Here is a 20,139-nt window from a genome sequence, read left to right as displayed (position 1 = left end):
TTTATCTGAGCTGGTCTTTCTCTGGCTCAGCACCAGCCAACAGTTCTCTCTCTCTCTCTCTCTCTCTCTCTCTCTCTCTCTATATATATATATATATATATATATATAGCATCTCTCTATACATTTTGTAAAAAACAAAAATAAATTGTTCTATACTGAAAGTGCTTTGTACAACCATTTACAAAATAACTTCATTTCAACATCAGAAAAACAACATAAAAAGTTCAGTTATCAAGCATAGCCTACATGTAGGTAGTGGGCCTTTTTGCTTTTGTTCATGTTTTGAACTTATCAAAACAACAGCAAATAGACATCTTAAAATATTATAATATAAAATTTTACTTTCACTATTCCAGCTTTCATGGACAGTAACTCCTTGTTACCAACGTCATAGTTCCTCTCAGCAGAAGTAAGTTTCCTTGAAAAGAAAGCACATGGATACAACTTAGCTGGTTGGCCATGACGTTGTGATACTACTCCCCCAATTCCACAGTCTGAAGTATCCACCTCCAATACAAATGGCAGGTTAGGGTCAGGGTGTTTCAAGATAGGGGCCAAAGGTGAAGCTTGTTTTGAGTTTTGTGAAAGCAGCCCGGTAGCTTCAGTTTGACCATCTCAACTTGGATGGTTTCCCTTCAGGAGAGATGTCAATGGTGATGCAATCATGCTGCCAGTTTTCTGATGTAAGCTGGTGATAGAAGTTAGCAAAACCTAGAAATCGTTGAAGTTCCTTAAGTGACGATGGCTGAGGCCGCTCCGTGGCTGCCTGGAATCTTGGAATTATCCATCCTAGAGCTCCATGATGAGACTTATGTGATATCCTAAAGAGAGGTAGTGCGCTGTACATGGAATTCACACATTTCTCTGCTTTCAAAAGGCTGCTGATGTTCTTGAGATATGAGAGAGGATGGTTCAACATGTTCAATGTGTTCATCTTCAGACTTGGAATATATAAGGATGTATGTAAATGTAGGCAATCAATCATACTGGTTCAATATGTCCTAAGAAGGTGCCGTCGTAATGGAACACAGCTGGGGGTGTTGGCTGGCCCAAACTGGCATCACCAAGTACTCATAGTGACCTTTTTTTTCCCCAAAGGGGGGGGGACACTGGGTTTTTTTTTTTTTCCCTTAAAAGGGGGGGGGGGGGGGCTTTGACAAAATTTTTTTTTTTTTAAAAAAAAAGAACTCAAAAAAAAAAAAAAATGGCGGCAAATCCAAGGGGAATTTGGGTAGGGCTTTTTTTTTTTTTCCACATTGTTGAGTTTTCTTTAATCAGTGCAAAAAAAAAAAAAAAAAAACGTCTTCCTCTTATATAAGAGCCCCGCTGCTAATTTCCATGGTTGGAAAAAAAAACCAAGGTTCAAAGCCTCTTTAATGTAATTTTTCATAGCCGGGGAAAAAATGGCGTGAAATTGGAGTGGGACCTTACTCTTGGGTGCTTGGCATGGGGGTGTGCAGGGGATCGGGGGTGCACATCCCAGGGGCGGTTTTCTTGGCAGCTTCTGGTGACTTTGTTCCCCCCCACAACTGAAAAGTCCTGAACCAAAAAAAACCTCCTAAATTGGGGGGGGGGGGGGGGGGGGGAGGTTTTATTTTTCATTTACCTTTTTCTTTAAAAACTTTTTTGGTTAAAATTTTAACAAGTGATATTTCCATGTTTCCAGGTAATAAGGACATGAGGGGATAGCAGGGACCCTGGATGTTTTCATATCGGGGTGCAAGAATAGAAAGGAGAGTTTTCTTGGGAACAACCCAATCTGTAAATGAGCAGGTGCGTTTGTCTGGTGACACCTCCCTCAAGGGTTTTATTGTTGAAGGTGCAAATAGTGGGACACAAGGAGTGGGTTTAAACTCTACTTTTTGGTTTCCCTTTTAACCAGATTCAAGGGGGCACTGGAGTCAATCAACACTGTAAAAGTAAGGGGGACCATCTTAGTAGTTAGCCGAACAGGAATGGAAATGACTTTGAGGATGGGTAGAGAGAATTGATCAATACTCACCGGCGGGTAGCAGGAGGACCCCCGGGTTTTGTGTAGGCACTCATTCGATGGCCTGTTTCACCACAGTATGAAGATTCGGGTTTGAGGGGTTGAGTTCTTCCCCTATCAGAAAAAGAGCAAATTTTTTTTGCGGGCTTGGTGACGAGGGGCAGTGAGGGGGTTAAACAATGGCTGGGGAGTGGATTTTTCTTGGGGTGGTTTCTCAGCAAATTACAATTTTGATGGCCATGGTGATGAATTTCAGAAAATTTATTCTCACCCTTTGGGGCTAACTAGCCGAAGCTCAAATTCAAACCTTTTTAAAACCGCCTTCAATGACACATCTTTCCCATTCCTTTGAGCGCCAGAGTTCTAATTAGGGGCAAAACTGAGGGGGGGGTTTCCCCGGGTTTTTGTGAAAAAAATTTCCCTTGCCTCCCTCAGGAATTAAAATACTTCACTTTTTTTTTGAACGTCTCAAAAGACGGCGAAATCGTGAACCCGTCCCCCAAACCCGCTGAACCCCAAAAACGCCTTCCCAGATAACAAAGACATAGAACGGCACTTATTCCCTCGGGAAAAAAGGTTTCCCTTTGGTTTCCACATAGAACAGACGTGAAAAACCCACAACTTGTTCTCCCAAACCATCAACTTATTGGCCCCCCATTTTTACGTTGGGTGGGGGGGTGAGGGAAGCGCAAGTACGTAGGTTGACAAAAAAAATGGTAACCCCGTGTCCCGCGCCACAGGGGCGGCATTAACGCAAGTCAGTCGCGTGTTAAAATCATTTAAAATCAGCAAGGGCAATTTGCGATGATTAATTGTAAAATGAAAGGAAGACGTAAAACAACAATAACATTTATAAATACTTTTAAAAACACCCTTTAAAAAAGCCATAAAAAATTGGAAGTTTTAGGCTACAGTTATCATAAAAAATTTAAAGAAAGCCTTACCAAAGGTCTTATGGATGCTATAAATAAGTTTTAAAAAGCAAAAGTTTTAAATTTTGGGTTTCATTTTGGTTTTAAAAAAAAAAAAAAAAAATCTTAGGTTCCATTTGCGAGGAAAGGAACGCTGCGCTTTTACAAATAATTTTTAATTTGTTATTATTCTTGTTTTTCAAACTGCTAAACTTTGCATTTTGATTACCCTTTACTGTGGACCTTTTTAATTGACTAGATGGCTGGTCGTCCAACATTTTCATTGCAAACAGCAGTCATTCACGAGCCATGCGGGCGAAAAGGGCCACTTTGGGATTTTTTGCAATTATGCTTTTTTTTTTTTTTTTTTTAAAAAAAAAAAAGCCCATTTTACTAAGAATAAGGTTTTGCTTCAAATGGGCAACATGTTTGGATTTTTCCCCAATGAGAGAGAAAGCCAAACCTATGTATCCCTTTTAAATTTTTTATTTTTGTTTTGTTTTAAAACTATTTAAATTTATATGCAATTATATTTTTCCATTAGAATTAAAAGGTCCTTCTCAAAAAAAAAAGCATATTTTGATAAAAATTCATTATTTTCCCAAAAGTAATGATAAAAAAATTTAAAATTTCATATATTTTTTGATTCATTGCAACCAACGGAAAAAATTTTAGGTTTTTTTTTTTTAAACTGATGATTTGGATACGTCATGAAAACCCAAATTCCCATCCAAAAAATTAGCATATTTCATCCGACCAATAAAGAAAAGGTTTTAATACAAAAAAAGCAACCTTCAAATAATTTGTTCAGTTTGCACTCAATATTGGTCGGGGAAACCTTTGCAGAAAAGTGCTTAATCGGGTGGCATGGGGCAATCGCCTGTGGATGCTGAGGTGTTTTGGAGGCCCCGGATGTTTGAAAGGGCCCTTAAAACTCATCCAGAGTGTTGGGTCTGCCTCTCAACTTTTTTCACAAACCCACAGATTCTCTAGGGGTTGGCAGGGAAGTTTGGGAGGCCAATTGAGCACAGTAATCCATGGTCAGTAAACCATTTACCAGTGGGTTTTGGGACTGTGAGCAGGGGGCCAGGTTTGAAAAAGAAATCTTTTTCCCATAAGCTTTTAGCAGATGGAAGCATGAAATGCTCCAAAATCTCCTGTAGTGGCATTGACCCTGCCCTTGATAAAGCACAGTGGACCAACCCAGCAGCTTGACATGGCACCCCAGCCCCATCACGACTGGGGGACTTGCACTGGGACTTCAGGCCATTTTGGCATTTCCTCTCCCCAGCTTCCCCCCTCCAGCCTTGGCACCTTGATTCGAATGACATGCAAAATTTGCGTTTCATCCGAAAAAAGTACTTTGGACCATAGCAAAGTCCAGTGCTGTTTCTGTAGCCAGGTCAGGCGCTTCTGCCGCTGGCCACACTTTTTCTCCTTCCCACAGACTTCCCACTGAGGTGCCTTGATACAGCACTCTGGGAACAGCCATTCGTTCAGAAATTTCTTTCTGTGTCTTACCCTCTCGCTTGAGGGTGTCAAATGATGGCCTTCTGGACAGCAGTCAGGTCGGCAGTTCACTCCCATGATTGCGGTTTTGAGTAATGAACCCAGGCGGGGAGTTTTTAAAAAGCCTCAGGAATCTTTTAGCAGGTGCTTAGAGTTAATTAGTTGATTCAGATGATTAGGTTAATAGCTCGTTTAGAGAACCTTTCATGATATGCTACTTTGAGATAGGACTTTGGGTTTTCATGAGCTGTTGCCAAAATATCAGTATTTAAAAAAATAAAAGACCGAAAAAATTTTTAGTTTGGGCTGCAATGAACTAAAATATATGAAAGTTTAATTTTTTTCATTACATTATGGGAAAAAAAGAACTTTTACACAATTGCAATTTTTTGAAGGACCGTTAGTTGTAAATTTTTGTTCTGTTCTGTAAATTTTTTGATTTTAAAAGGGTTTGTTTTTAAAGTGAAGGGAACTAAAAATTGTTGGTCATCAAAATAGATTATTTGGGCCCGCGTTATTTTTTTTGAATGTAATAAATGCAACTCCACAAATTTTATCTATTTTTTGGTGTTTACAAAAGTCTACGTTTTCTAAAAATGAGATTAATTATCAATTGAGAATTTTTTATTATTTTTGGGTTTGTGATAATAATATGGGCTGCGGGAAAATAATAAATAAAAAGAGTAGTGGGGGCATGTTTCAAATCCGTAACATGACAACACACCGTTCCCCCGCCCAAAAAAAAAGCAAAAGTTCAGCTGGAGGGGGGTTTGGGGGGTTTTTGGGGGGGTTAGTTTGTTGTGGGGGTCGAGAAAAGGGGGAACTTTGGGGGCTTTTATGGGCATGTTTATAGGGTTTCAAATTTCAGAAAAAGGTTTTTAGGCAACTTTTTAAAAAAGGGTTTTATTTCTTTGTGACTATGTTAGCAAAAAGTTTTTAGTTATTATAACTAACCCAGAAGTTGCCTTAACTCAAAAAAAAAAAAAAAAAAACGTTGCAAGGGTGGGGATGGCCTAAAAAAATCCCAAATTTTTTTTTACAAAAAATCGATTTTCGATTTAAATCGATTTTTTGCCCCCACAAAATCAATATTCAAAATGACAAATAAAATTTTTCAAAAAAAGTTTTAAAATAATTCTTTACATTTTCCGTCAAATTTTTAACTGAAACAAGATGATAAAAAAAGCGAATGTTATTACCTTTAAAGCTGGAAAGACCTTTTTTTTATTTATTAATTTTTTTTTTTAAACTAGCCCCCTCAGCATCTAAATCCATTTGGCGTTAAAAGGTGTTCAGATTAAAACTCGTCCGCAGTAGTCGTTCATGGCGTAGGACAGAGCAAGTGTAAATATGTTTTTTTGTTAATTTTATCTCAAATAAACCCTTTAAAAACCATTTTAGTGTTTTAGGTAATCAACACCCCACAGCAGTGCCAGCCACCCCAAAACACCAACCAGGGGGGGTTAAGTGCCCACCCGGCCTGGCCCCTTTAAAAGCCAACAACTGCAACACAAAAAGGGGAGCAATACAACAAATGACAAAATTTTAACACAAACATCAAGCTAAAAAAATAAAAAAAAAAAAAAAACCAAAAAAACTTAAAAATAAAAGGGGAAACAGTGGGGGGCGCCGACAGGGCGGGGGTATTACTATTACAAGACTGTTTTTCAAGCCGAGCTCCCCTATCTTAGCCACCCCCGGCACAATTACCACCCATAAGCGGGTGTAACTGGTAGGGGCACGGGTTTTTGTCGGCCCTTTAAAATACCTACAGCAGGGTGCCACACATCGGGATCTTATGACGCCCTTTGATGGCGGTGATTTTTTAAATAAACATTGCCCTTTACTAAACCAAAGATCAGAGTGTACCTTTTAGGCATCCAAAAGATAAAACCGCTTCAACTAAATTTTTGCTAGGAAGGGGAATTTGATCTTTATGGGCCCTGCCTGTTATATTTAAAAAAGACATCAGTCATGTCAACAGGTTTTTTGACGTTTAAAGGGGGGCCACATCGAGAACCAGGGTTAAGTGGCTAAACATCGAGCACAACTTGGAAAGGCCACCTACCTTAAGAAACAACTTTTTTATTCCCCTGGTCACATTAAACCCATTGCACCAAAATTTATACGGGTCAATCTCCCCCCCCTTTATCAATTATTGAAATAGAGCAGACACTGTCACCCTTTACACGGACGGCTTGTTCATTAGAGTGAAAATCTCTCTCACTGGCAGCGGTAGTGGAGTAGCAGCAACTTTTTCCCCCCGGCTCCGAGATTAATAAATCACTGCTCTCCTCCGATATCGAAAAAACCGACCCCCCTTCACCCGGGGGAAAAAGTGAAATTTATGTTCTAATTTAGCCTAAAAAAAAAATAAAAAAAAATAAATAAATAAAAAAAGGGGTTTCAAAGGGGATTCTTTTTTGCTGTTTGCTGTGAAATTTTTTTTGTGATAAAATAACAGTTTTTTTGGTCTTTATTTTTACAGACGATGTTTCTTGAAATTTTTCAAAATCAGTTAAGAAAGCACACTGTAAAATTCATTTGTTTTAATCATATTGGGGACAGCGATTTCGGGGAATTGTTGTACCCGTTTAAAAACATCTTTTTCCCCAAATAATCAGTAAAAAGGGAACGAAAACCCTTGAAAAGCCTGCAAAGCTGACTATTGCCCTCTTAACCTTTGACGGGAGATTTTGTGTATCAATAACTAAATATGGGTTTTCATGGAATTCTGCTAAATATGCGTTTATTATGGGTTTGGAAGAATTGTCTCGTGATGGAGCGGTGGGAGTGAGTGAAAAAACGATGCTCCCTTTTAAAAAATCCTCTCCCGCTCCATGAAAACAGGCCCGCTCATATCTCTTGGGACGGGGCTCAAGGGGGGGGAGGCTGAGCCCAACAGAATACGAGCCCGATGGAGCGTCGGCTTTTTTTTTGTTGCGCCTACAAATTTTTTGAGTGGAAATATAAATTTTCAAGAATGGCCTATTCATGGGTAAAATAGGAAGTTTTTCTAATTTCCCCAAAAAATTTTTTTTAAATTTTCTTTTTTGTGTTTCGAGGAAAACCCTGTTAAAGGACTCCTTTAAACCCTTTTGAAAGAAGAATTTTGCAACGGGATAAAAAGCTTTTAAAAATTTATCTGCCAAAAGCCGGCGAATAGAAAATTTTAAAAAAAAGGGGAAATTTTTAAATTTTTTATATAAACTTGTCGGCTGTAAGATGAAATTCACGTGCGGCTCTCCCCAGGGCACTTTAGAGAGAAATAAAACCCCACAGATTAATAATTTTTTCGTTTGTTTGATTCATTAAAAGACATTTCAAGCTTTCTTGTATATTATATGTAGTGAGACTCCCAATTTTCAGTTATTTCATTATAAGGAAAAAATCACGTGACCGAGAGGGTGCCTCCCGTCATGCATGCGTAATGATTTTCGCACAAACACTTGAATATGAAATAATAATTCACTTTTTGCTATGCATTACAAGCAAATATTTTTTTCATGCAATTATCCTAATAAAACCAAACAAGATTTGTAAGAAATAAAATATGTAGACAAATAAGAATAAATGCCGCGAGCACTCAGCATCATGCCCGAGCAAATCTTTGCACTGTATTTTAAAGGGAATATTATACAAACCTGCATTTAAATTTGGCTACAATTTATTTATTTATTATTTTTAATTTTTTTCCCTTAAATTACATTAAAGCAAGTAAAGAAGACGGAAGTTGTCAATTATTGAAGCTTTTTTTTTACATTGTGTGTATTTCGTTGATTATAAGGGAGAGAACTTGAGTTTAATCATGGGGAAACGTTTTATTAATCAGTCCATTCTTTAAGTTTCAATGATTTAGTTAAAATCGTGCAGGTTTAATTTTTTGTTTCTTGTTTAATTAGGCCTAATAATGGGAGCGAATTATCAGTGCCTCACGTTTTACTAAAATAAAAAAAATAATTTATAAACATGCAAGCCTAGCTCACTATGCTACAACTTTTAATGCTCCTGAAAAGTAAACCAAAATTTTCTTTTGAATAATATTACACATAATTCATATAATATAAAAAATACTGCACACTATTTAAATGTGTCAAATCTAAAATAGTGTGTAGAGAAAATATAAGCACAGGCCTCTAGGTTTGATATTTATCCTGTTTGAATTGGGTTCTAAGAAAACGCATATCTTCAAAGGACAAACTTTCATCTGTGAATATTAAATATTTTTTCTTTCATTTTCCCCGACTGCAGTCAAATATAACACATAGGTGAGGCAAGCTGAGTCTATTTGCGAAAATGTGCTTTGATGCGCTTTTTGAAAATTGTGATTGAAGCACCACTCAGCGGTCAAAGCTGCAAATGCACTTTTGCAGACGCCGCGCCGGTGGTACGGCGGCGGTAGAACCCAAAGTTTGGGATGGCCCACCTACTGTAGTGGGTTAAATGGTCGTTGCAGATTGTTGAGTTGTTCCTGGTAATTTTCAACAACTCGCTCTTTATAAGCGAAAGCTGCTTGGAGCTGAGAAACCTCTGCGGATTCATTGGTGGCAAAGTATTCTGTAATGTGGGGGGCAGAAGCCGAAGTAGAATCCATATGCAGGGTTTATTAAACAGTTCCACAAATCCAAATTCAGTTTTCAGCAAAGGCAAACGGTGAAGTCATACACAAGGAGGCAGCCCGAACCGAAACAGGCAAAAGGCAATCCAAAGATTAGTCAAGAGAAACAGAAAATAAGTCATACACAGGAGAACGACAGTGAAACAAACGCTTGGTAAGGCAGGGGTTAAATGAACAATACTTCGCAAAGATGCAATGTGGTGGCCAGTTAATATGCCCCCAAACAGGAAGTTTGCTGCAGAAGAAGAGCTCACAGTCAACTCAGGCGAGAGCTCCCTCTGCAGGCCTGGTGTTACAGAATTCTACTGAGGTGGACCCCAGAAGGCATACTCAGTAACGAATTGTGATTATAAAAGTAGTGAAGTAGAATACTTTAATTAATTTGTACTTAAGTACAAGTTACAGATTTAAAAATATACTAATGAAAGTACAAGTGCCAAAAAAAAACAAAAAAAAAAAACTAATTTATTACAGTAACGTGAGTAGTTGTAATTCATTACCTCAACCTCTGCTGTTTTGGTAGGCTTCAGTAATGTCACATTTTTCAGTTAATTAGAATACTCATAAGACCAAAACACAGTACAGTAAAAATATATATATATATATATTAGTTATATATATATATATATATATATATATTATATATATGTATATATATATATATATATATATTTAGTGAATTGTTGGCCTTCTGGAAAGTATGTTCATTTACTGTACATGTACTCAATACTTGGTAGGGGCTCCTTTTACTTTTAATTACTGCCCAATTCACTCGGCGTGGCATGGAGGTGATCAGTTTGTGGCACTGCTGAGGTGGTATGGAAGCCCAGGTTTTCTTTGACAGTGGCCTTCAGCTCATCTGCATTTTTTTTTTGGTCTCTTGTTTCTCTATTTTCCTTCTGACAATACCCCTATAGATTCTCTCTATAGGTTTTTCCGGTCTGGTGAGTTTGCTAGCCAGTCAAGCACACCAACACCATGGTCATTTAACCAACTTTTGGTGCTTTTTTGGCAGTGTGGGCAGGTGCCAAATCCTGCTGGAAAAATGAAATCAGCATCTTCAAAAGCTGGTCAGCAGAAGGAAGCATGAAGTGCTCCAAAATATCTTGGTAAACGGGTGCAGTGACTTTGGTTTTCAAAAACACAATGGACCAACACCAGAAGATGACATTGCACCCCAAATCATCACAGACTGTGGAAACTTAACACTGACTTCCAGCAACTTGGGCTATGAGCTTCTCCACCCCTTCCTCCAGACTCTAGGACCTTGGTTTCCAAATGAAGTACAAAACTTGCTCTCATCTGAAAAGAGGACTTTGGACCACTGGGCAACAGTCCAGTTCTTCTTCTCCCTTAGCCCAGGTAAGATGCCTCTGACGCTGTCTGTGGTTCAGGAGTGGCTTAACAAGAGGAATACCGACAACTGTAGCCAAATTCCCTTGACACGTCTGTGTGTGGTGGCTCTTGATGCCTTGACCCCCAGCCTCAGTTCATTCCTTGTGAAGTTCATTCAAATTCTTGAATCGATTTTGCTTGGACAATCCTCATAAGGCTGCGGTTCTCTCGGCTGGTTGTGCATCTTTTCTTCCACACTTCTTTTTTCCTTCCACTCAACTTTCTGTTAACATGCTTGATACGAAGCTACATAATTAATTACAAGGAAATATCACATTTTCTCTGGTCTCAGTGAATGATTGAGTCATTCATCATTCAACAACCCCACCCTCAGTATCATGTCTAGACTTGCAGTGTAATTTCAGAGCCCTATATAAGAGCATCTTCTCCAATGTCAGATAAGGACTGCAGGTTGTTTTTTGGTTGTGGTATCTAAGACTCACGATTTCTAGAAATAGTAAGTATATGTTTTAAAGCTTTATATAAATAATGTCAGGGCTATTTAAATGTTTCATGTCATTATAAAGTGCATGCACAACCTATTAGTCAAAATCACTCTCACTGACTTTTTCCTGGACTGCCCCAGCTGGTGGAATGCCCTCCCGATCTCACTAACAGCTGAGTCTTTACTCAATTTAAAAAATATCTAAAGACCCCATCTTTTTTGCCTGCACTTAAACCAACTAATACTAGTACTTACCTTTTCTTGTTCTTGTCTATCATATTCTTTTTTATAAAAAAAAAAAAAAACCCTGGCTACGTGTTCTGTACTAGACTAACTGAGACTTGTCATAGCACTTGTTCTCTTGTTGATCTGATTGTTTCTACTGTTCTCATTTGTAAGTCGCTTTGGATAAAAGCGTCTGCTAAATGATTAAATGTAAAAATGTAAATGTAAATTAGTGACCCGCACACTACTAAAAGTGCAATGATGATGAAAAGTGATTTAATTGTGGAATTCATATTTCAGTGTGACAATTTTCACATCTTTAACAATTATTGAAATATACTATAAATAATTGTATGTTTGAAAAATATCTGATGTTTTGATCCAACAGCAATCTACTCTAAAAACTATAAAGATGTAAGATTGCATGATGTCTGAAGTAATCAGAGTTTTTTGGGCCCTTTTCAATATTTTATTTAAAAATAAATAAAAATATACACATACATTATTTATATACACATACATACAATAATACATACATACTCTATTATATAGATCATGTTTTCACTTTATTTAAATGTTAATTATTCAAAAATGTTTCATTTAAGCTGAAACAAAATTCACCATTTTCTACTTTATTTAAAATAGGTTTGATTTACTTGACGCATACATAATATTATGTTTTCACATGTACTCTGTTTTTCTTTATCAAAAATTTCTAAAACAGCCTATCAGAGTTACTGACTGCTATATCCTTAAAAAATATTCATTTTAAATGATCAAATTTATTTGACTTTTGTTTTACGATGAGTGCATCAAACCAAGGAAAGGTACATAATCCTGCCAGATTTCTAGATCATGGAAGAGTGAAATAACACAATTGTATAACAAACTGCTATGTTCTGAAAAAACTGTGCAAAATAAACTTAAGATTTAATTGCATTTGAAATCTAGAATGTTTGACATCTACTATGTGGACCCTCCCAGCACAAAAAAGCAGCCTAAGTCACAATAGCATTGTAGGTCAAATGATTGATTTTTCTTATGCCAAAAATCATTAGGATATTAAGTAAAGATATGTTCAAAGATATTAGTAAATTTCCTCTATCAAAACTTATTTTTCGATTAGTAATATGCATTGCTAAGAACTTCATTTGAACAACTTCTAAGGTGATTTTCTCAATATTTCATTTTTTATTTTTGCATCCTCAGATTCCAGATTTTCAAATAGTTGTATCTCAGACAAATATTGTCCTCCTAACAAACCGTAATCAATGGAAAGATTATTTATTCAATTTCGAAAAATTGACCTTTATGACTGATTTTGTGGCTCCAGGTTCACATATATCAAAAAGTCTGTCATGTCAGCACTGATCTATCTGTCTGTCTTTTTTGGCTTCCTCAGCATTAGTAGGATATTAAAAAAAGTACTAAATAGAGCGAGCAGGAGTTTGTAGCCGGCAGGAGAAACACTGTTTTACAAACCCTGAACAAGCTTAAGATTCAATGCAGTCAGGTAAAACATCCTATGTTATGCTTCATATTTCCAACTGCTTATTTTGAAATGAACTACAAATGATGTGTTGGGTGATGAACATCAGCTGTCAGCATCAGTTTTAATTTTTCTTTTAAAAAAAGAATGCCATTCCTATAACTTGGGATCATACATTCTGTTGTTTTATCTAAATCTATTAATGCATAAATACTTTCCACACTTTCTACAATAAAAATTTGTAAAGGAAGAGGGGTGCTTTCAGGAGCAAAACTGGACACGCTTTTTTAATTACATTAGGGGTTTAACTGTGGATTGGGAACAGACGTTTGTAAACTACGTTTAGCTCAGTTCATTTTCCATTAAACCACAAAGCAAGTGACAAGAGTTCCAAGTTGGGGTTTTTGATACTTCATGTTAACTGATATGTTGAATGGTGTATGCATTTTTAGAAAGAGGTGCCAAATATTGCATTACTGGGTTCTGGAGGAGGACAAAGAGCCATGGTGGGCTGGGATCCCCCGGTTCAGCTTGATAAAGCGGTCTTCTGGGCTGCAAACCTTTTTCTGACGGGGTCTCTGATCCACCTGGTACGAACCCTGAAAACAACAAACACACAGAGATTGAATTGAGTTGAATGTCAAAAATGAGAGCAGTATGTTCTTCTCTGAAGGTGCATGGCCTCCTTAACAAAGAACCAAACTGGTCCACCAAACTAGAGACAGTGAAAGAAAAAATCATGAGAGAATCAGAGGTCCAGAAGTCAGCTTGAAGACCAATGGCCAAACTGAAGAAATATTACTACGGAAAGACCTCTTCAGTTTGACTGATGTCTGGGCAGTGATGGTCGTCATGTCATATTGAAAGAGGTCTGTAAATATTTATGACCAGGGATTGATTTTACAGGTTTAATTTTTATTCATAATTTAGAAAATTATAGGGGGGTATGATAACAGCCTGTCTTTCAAAATACTGCTGAATCAACATATAGTTTGAGTTTGATGTATAGAGAGGTTAGTTTATCATTTTTATTTATATCTTTCAGTTCAGTATTCAAATAATGTTGATTCAGTGTTCCTGAATTGGACTTCTTTTCTGACTCACTAAAAAGAACTGTTTATTATAGCAGTCATTTGGGCGTGAATCGGGCTACAGGTTTGGGGTTTGTGGGCGATATTTTGTAATTTGTGACCCTGGGGCACAAAACCAATCTTAAGCATGTTTGTAGAATAGCCACAATACATTGTATGGGTCAAAATTTTAGATTTTTCTTTTATGACAAAAATCATTAGGATATAAGTAAGATCATGTTCCAAAAGAGATTTTGTAAATTTCTACTATAAATATTCAAAACATATTTTGATTAGTAAAATGATTGCAAGAGCTCATTTGTACTCTTTAAAGGATTTTGTCAATATTTTGCTTTTTTTTTTGTTTGTTTTTTGCACTTCAGAAGATGTTCCACTCAAAAGGGACGAAAAAAACTGGGGCTAAGAGAGCCAATTCAAAGAAACGTTTTATTTTGATAAGATAAATACAAAACAAAGTTATGGTAGTATCTTAAAGCAGTAATGGCTCCTATGGGTTGTGTGAGAGATTTTATGTTGTGCTGTAGTTTTGATGATGCAAAAAGAAAAAACCCCCGATCTAAATTTTCAAACAGCTGATTTTTACTAAATTTTTAAAAATATCAAAGACTCATCTTTTTGCCTGCACTTAACCAACTAATACTAGTACTTACCTTTTCTTGTATTGTCTATTCATATCATTTAAAAAACAACAAAAAAACACGGGCTACGTTGTCTGTATAGACTAACTGAGACTTGTCTATGCACTTTTTCTTGTTGTCTGATTGTTTCTTATGTTCTGTCATTTGTAGCGCTTTGGATAAAAGCGTGCTAAATGAGTAAATGTAAAAATGTAAATGTAAATTAGTGGACCCGAACAATACTAAAAGTTGCATATGAGTGATGAACAGTGATTAAATTGTGGCTTCATATTTTCAGTGGTGGACAATTTTCAAAGCTTTACACACATTCTTGAAGTTATACTATTTAATCAATTGTATGTTTGAAACAGTAATGTAGGTTTTGATCCAACATCGAATCTGCCTATAAAAAAAACTATAAAGAGGTAAGATTTTGCAGGATGCTCCTGAAGTAATTCAGCATAATTCTGTGGACCATTCGCCAATATTATATTTAAAAAGAAAATAAATAGATACATCATACATCATCACTATATATTATATACATACACATTATAATAGCATTATCCTGCACATAAGAAAGATCCTGTTGTGTAGCACTATTATTGACAGAATGTTTAAATTAAATTTCAACAAAGGTTTTCATTTTTGTAGAGCTGCGAAAAACCTATTTCCCACCAGTTCTAACTGTATTTACACATAGGTTTGTATTTCACTTGGACGCATACATAATATTAATGGTTTTTTCACATGTACTCTGTTGGTTCTTTGCGTTGATCATAATTCCGAAAAACAGACTATCCATAAGGTTACGACCTTTCTATAATCCTTAAAAAATATTCATTTACAATTGATCAAAATTTACTTGACTCTTGTTTTAGCAGATGAGTGCCTCTAAACAAACACCAGGAAAGGTACATAATCGACTGCACCCAATTTGTAGAATCATGGAAGCAGTGAAATAACACCAGTCTGTAGCTACAAAAACAATACGCTTATGTTCTGAGAATAACTGGTTGCAAAATAAACTTAAGACTTTAATTGCAATGAAAGCGAGAATGTTTTGACATCTACATACTTGTGACCCTTGCAAGCACAAAAAGCAGCTTTAGTCCCAATGATTGTATTTTTAATGGGTCAACATGGAGTTGGATTGTTTCCTTGTCATGCCAAAAATCAGTAGGATATTAACAGTAAGAGATCATGTTATTCCATGAATATAGTTAGTAAGGTTCCTTACTATCAAAAATTAAATTAATTTTGATTAAGGTACTCATTGCATTGCTAAGAACTGATCTTAATTTGAAAACACAACATGTGTAAGGTGATTGTCCTCACTAATCTTGATTTGCTTTTTGCTCATCCTTCAGACTTCCAGATTTTCAACTTTTTGTAACATCTCCGACAAATATTTGTCCTCCTAACCGCAATGAACGGACATAACGCAATGGCAAAGATTATTTCATTCAATTCGAAAAAATTGACCTTTATGACGGATTTGTTGTGCTCTCAGGTTCACGATATAGTCACTAAGTACATAGTTTCATGTCAGCCACGGATCCTAATAACGACGTCTGTCCTCTTTGGCTTCCTCACGCATTTAGTAGAATAATTAAAAATGTACATAAATGAAGAAGCGAGCAGGAACTTGGGTAGCCGGCCCCACAGAGGGTGGGCGGGGGAGGGATTAAAACACTGGTTTCTACATTAACCCTGAACAAGCTTAAAGATTTCAATGCCGTCAGGTACAAACCGATCCTTGTTATACTCTCATATTTCACAAACTGCTTATTTTGAAATGAAATGATAATGAGTGTGTTGGGGGGGGGTTGAATGGCAAGATCATATACAGCTGCTCACGCAATCAGTCTTCACCTGCCCTCTTAACACTTGTACAAAGTACAGAAGCCCATTGCTATTAAGACTTTGGGATCATTACATTCTGTTGTTTTATGCACGAAACTATTAATGCATAGAGAAGACGCTTTCACAGCTTCGTCTAGAACCACAAGTAAACATGTTGTTAAGGAAGAGTGTGCTTTGCACGCGATGCAAGACGGGAACACGCTTTTTTAATAATTACATTAGGGTTTAACTGTGGATTGGAACGAGTTGCTCGTAAAACGTACTGTTTAGTCTCAGTGTCATTTTCCATTAACCAGAAAGCACGTGACCACACGAGTTCCAAGTTGGGCTTTTTTGTCACTTCATGTAAGATATGTTGATGGGTATGCATTTTTAGAAGAGGTGCCACACATTGCATACTGTGGTTCTGGAGGTAGGACAAAGAGCCCATGGTGGGTTTGCTGGGCTCCCCTGGTCAGATTGATTAAAGCGGGTCTTCTGGACTGATCCTTTTTCTGAGCGGAGTCTCTGGATCCACCTGGTACGAACCCTGAAAACAACAAACACACAGAGATTGAATTGAGTTTGAATGCTCAAAATGAGAGCAGGATGTGTTTCTTGTCTTGAAAGGTGCATGGCCTCATTATACAAAGAACCACAACTGGTCCACCAAACTAGAGAAGTGTGATGAAGACAAAATCATTGACGAGAATCAGAGGTTCCAGAAGTCAGCTTGAACAGACGCAATGGCCAAACTGAAGAAATATTACTACGGGAAAGACCTCTTCAGTTTGGACTGATGTCTGGGCAGTGATGGTTGTCCTGTCATGTCAATGTTGAAATGAGGTCTGTAAAAATTTATGACCGAGGCTGGATTTTACAGAGTTTAATTATTCGTATCATAATAGAAAATATGTTAGGGTGGTATTGATGTAACGAGCCTGTCTTGTTCCAAGCAAATACGCTGATATTCAACATATAGTTTGAGTTGATGCATAGAGACGGTTAGTTTAGCAATTGTTATTTATATCTTGCGAAGTTTCAGTATTCACATGATCTTTGCTTCACGGTTCCTGACTGATGGAGAAATTACTTTTCGGAAACGCCACCGTAAAAAGAATTGTTCGGGGTATCAGTCCATGTTGGGCTTTATCGGCGCTACAAAGGTTGGGCTTTGTGTCGCATTGTTGGTGATTTCGTGACCCGGGAGCACACAAACAAATCTTAAAGTCACTGGGGTATATTGTGTAGCATGATAAAGCAACACCAACTATTGTATGGGTCAAGAAAAAAAATTGAAAATAAGAGAGTATTTTCCTTTTATGCCAAAATTATGCATGTGTAGGCATTGAAGTAAAGAAGATCTAGTTTCACATGAAGAGATTTTGTAGAATTTCTCTACCGCTAAATAGATCAAAAAACAGTAAGTGTTATTTAGTAATATGCCATGATGAAGAGCGCAATTTGTACATCTTTAAGAGGGCGAATTTGTGTCAATCATTTTGCTTTTTGTTTTTGTTAGTTTTGTTGAACCATCAGAACATTGTACGCCCAGTGAATTAAAAGGGACGCAAACAAAAAACGGGGACTTAGAGGAGAGCCAAGCCGTAACGACAACGTTTTATTTAAGATTAAGACAAATAATACAAAACAACGTATGGTAGTATTTCAAATGTCAGTAATGGCATCCTAAGGGTATGTGTGAGAATGTAATGTTGCTGGTGCTGTAGTCTCGTGATGTATGCAAAAAGAAACATTATCAAACCATAACGAAAAGCAATCAAGTTGGCCCGCCCGCGCCCTCTGCCATCGAGCTTGGCTTCTCTTAAAGAGGCAAAGGGAAATTGGGCACAGGTGTCACGGATGCAACCAGGTTTACGGGGGGGCGGAGAGTCATCAGTCTTCTACTGGGAAACAAAAAAAAACCAGTGAATACCCCAGGTCGTCACACTCCTCCCCGTAGAACGGGATCTGTTAAGAATCCCTGCAAACAAACACAAACAATTAAAACAAAAACATAAGCCCCATACAGAAGAAAAAAAAAATAAGTACCAAAGACAGCAACCAGAGCCAAAATAGTGTTTTTTTTAAACACCAACTTAAGCCTCATTCATAGGGGAACGTGACAGTGCGTCTGCCACAACGTTTCAGAACCTCTAATGTGCTTAATATCAAGGCAATAAGCCTGAAGAAACAAAGACCAACGTATCAGCCTTTGGTTAGGACAGTGAAGAGAGAATTTAAAAACGTCAATGGGTTTTGGTCTGTATAAATGACAACAGGTTGACTTTGAGCCAACATAGATGTCAAAATGCTGTAACGCCCAAACCAAAGCTAGAGCCTCCTTTTCCACCACGGAATAATTTAGCTGGTATGAGTTGAACTTGCGCGGAAAAAGAAGCTGACAGGCCGAACAACCCCCTGTTCATCAGACTGTTGGAGGACAGCTCAGCTCGCTCCAACCTGATTGTGTCAACCTGCAAAGAGAAAAACCTTTCAAAAAGCAAGGAGCCGCAAGGACAGAAGATGAAACACAATAGAGACTTAACATTTTCAAAAGCTAGCGCACAGCATTGACGACCATATGAACTTTGTTTTGGTTTTCAAAAGATCGGTAAGTGGTGCAACAACTGACGAAAAGTTACAGCAAAAGGAACAATAATAAACCCACTAAACCCAAAAAAACGCATAAGCTCTCTTTTGGTAGTAGGCGCAGAGTATTCTTGAATAGCTTGAACTTTTGCATTTAATGGTCGAAACTTCCCCACTTCCGACTACTTTAGGTTTACCCAAGTTTGTCACAGTGGCCCGAGCAAAATCACACTTGGGCTAAATTCACAGTCAAGCTAGCTTCCGAAAGGCGCATCAAAACTGCATGCAGACGTTGTAAGTGCAAGTCCCAACTGTCACTGAAGACAACCAGATCATCTAAATACACAGCACACCCCTCAAGGCCTGATACCACACGGTTCATCAGGCGTTGAAAGGTGGCAGGAGCATTTCTAAGCCCAAAAACTCATTACTTTGTAGGAGTAAAGACCTGATGGAGTAATGAAGGAAGAGATTTCTTGAGCTCGCCAAGTCAAAGGCACCTGCCAGTAACCTCTTAGCAGGTCAAGTTTAGTTACATACCTAGCTGAGCCTACCTGGTCAACACAGTCATCCACCCGAGGGAGTGGAAAACAATCAGGCTTTGTCACAGCGTTTACCTTTCGAAAGTCTGTACAAAAACCTTACAGACCCATCAGGTTTTCCTACTATAGACATGGAGAACACCAGTCGGAACACGAAAAAAACTGCAATATCATTTTCTTGCATATACTTAATCTCTGCTTCCATCAAATCTCTTTTTAATATAATAACGCTGTCTGACAGGGGAAGCATTACCCACATCAATATCATGCTCAACCCAATCTGTTCGCGACGGCGCTATCTCCAAACAACCCAGGGAAACTCCGCAAAAGTGCACTCAACTCCGCTACCTGTGAAGGAGACAAGTGGACCAGATCATCGTTTAACCTTTCCAGAGACTCAGAATTATTTAAACGTCCACGTAAAATACCATCATCTGGTTCTTTACCCTCATCTCCCATTTGCCCGGAGCAAAACCCAGCTCCAGCACCTGAAACAGCAAGGAGAGCAGAACGAACAGGGTTTACTTCCGCACTAGACTTCTCATAATATGGTTTCAGTAATTCACATGATATAATTGAGTTAACTTTCTCAGAGACGGAGTGAAAATCTCATAATTTTCATCTCACTCAGTTACGCTTCACCACATACGGGGCCTTCAAATTTTGCTTCAAAAGGAGAAGATGGCAAAAGACGTGACACAAGAACTTGGTCTCCTGGCTCAAAAAACACGACGTTCCACCTGGCGATCATACAACAGTTTCATACCTGCCTGTTGTTTTTTTAGTTGAACTCTGGGCCAGTGCTCTAGCCTCAATTAACCTCTGTCTAAACCCATAAACGTACGACAACAGACTTTTCTGTGAGTCAGA

General features: G+C 37.7%; 1 pseudogene; it reads left to right on the top strand.

Annotated features, from left to right (window-relative positions):
- Positions 1 to 741: 741 nt before the first annotated feature.
- The window catches only part of LOC109049289, a 36,672-nt pseudogene continuing 17,274 nt past the window's right edge, over positions 742 to 20,139 (top strand).

This window comes from Cyprinus carpio, chromosome B5 (assembly GCF_018340385.1).
Source record: "Cyprinus carpio isolate SPL01 chromosome B5, ASM1834038v1, whole genome shotgun sequence".
Lineage (NCBI taxonomy): Eukaryota > Metazoa > Chordata > Actinopteri > Cypriniformes > Cyprinidae > Cyprinus > Cyprinus carpio.
This window is presented reverse-complemented; position numbering and strand designations above follow the sequence as displayed.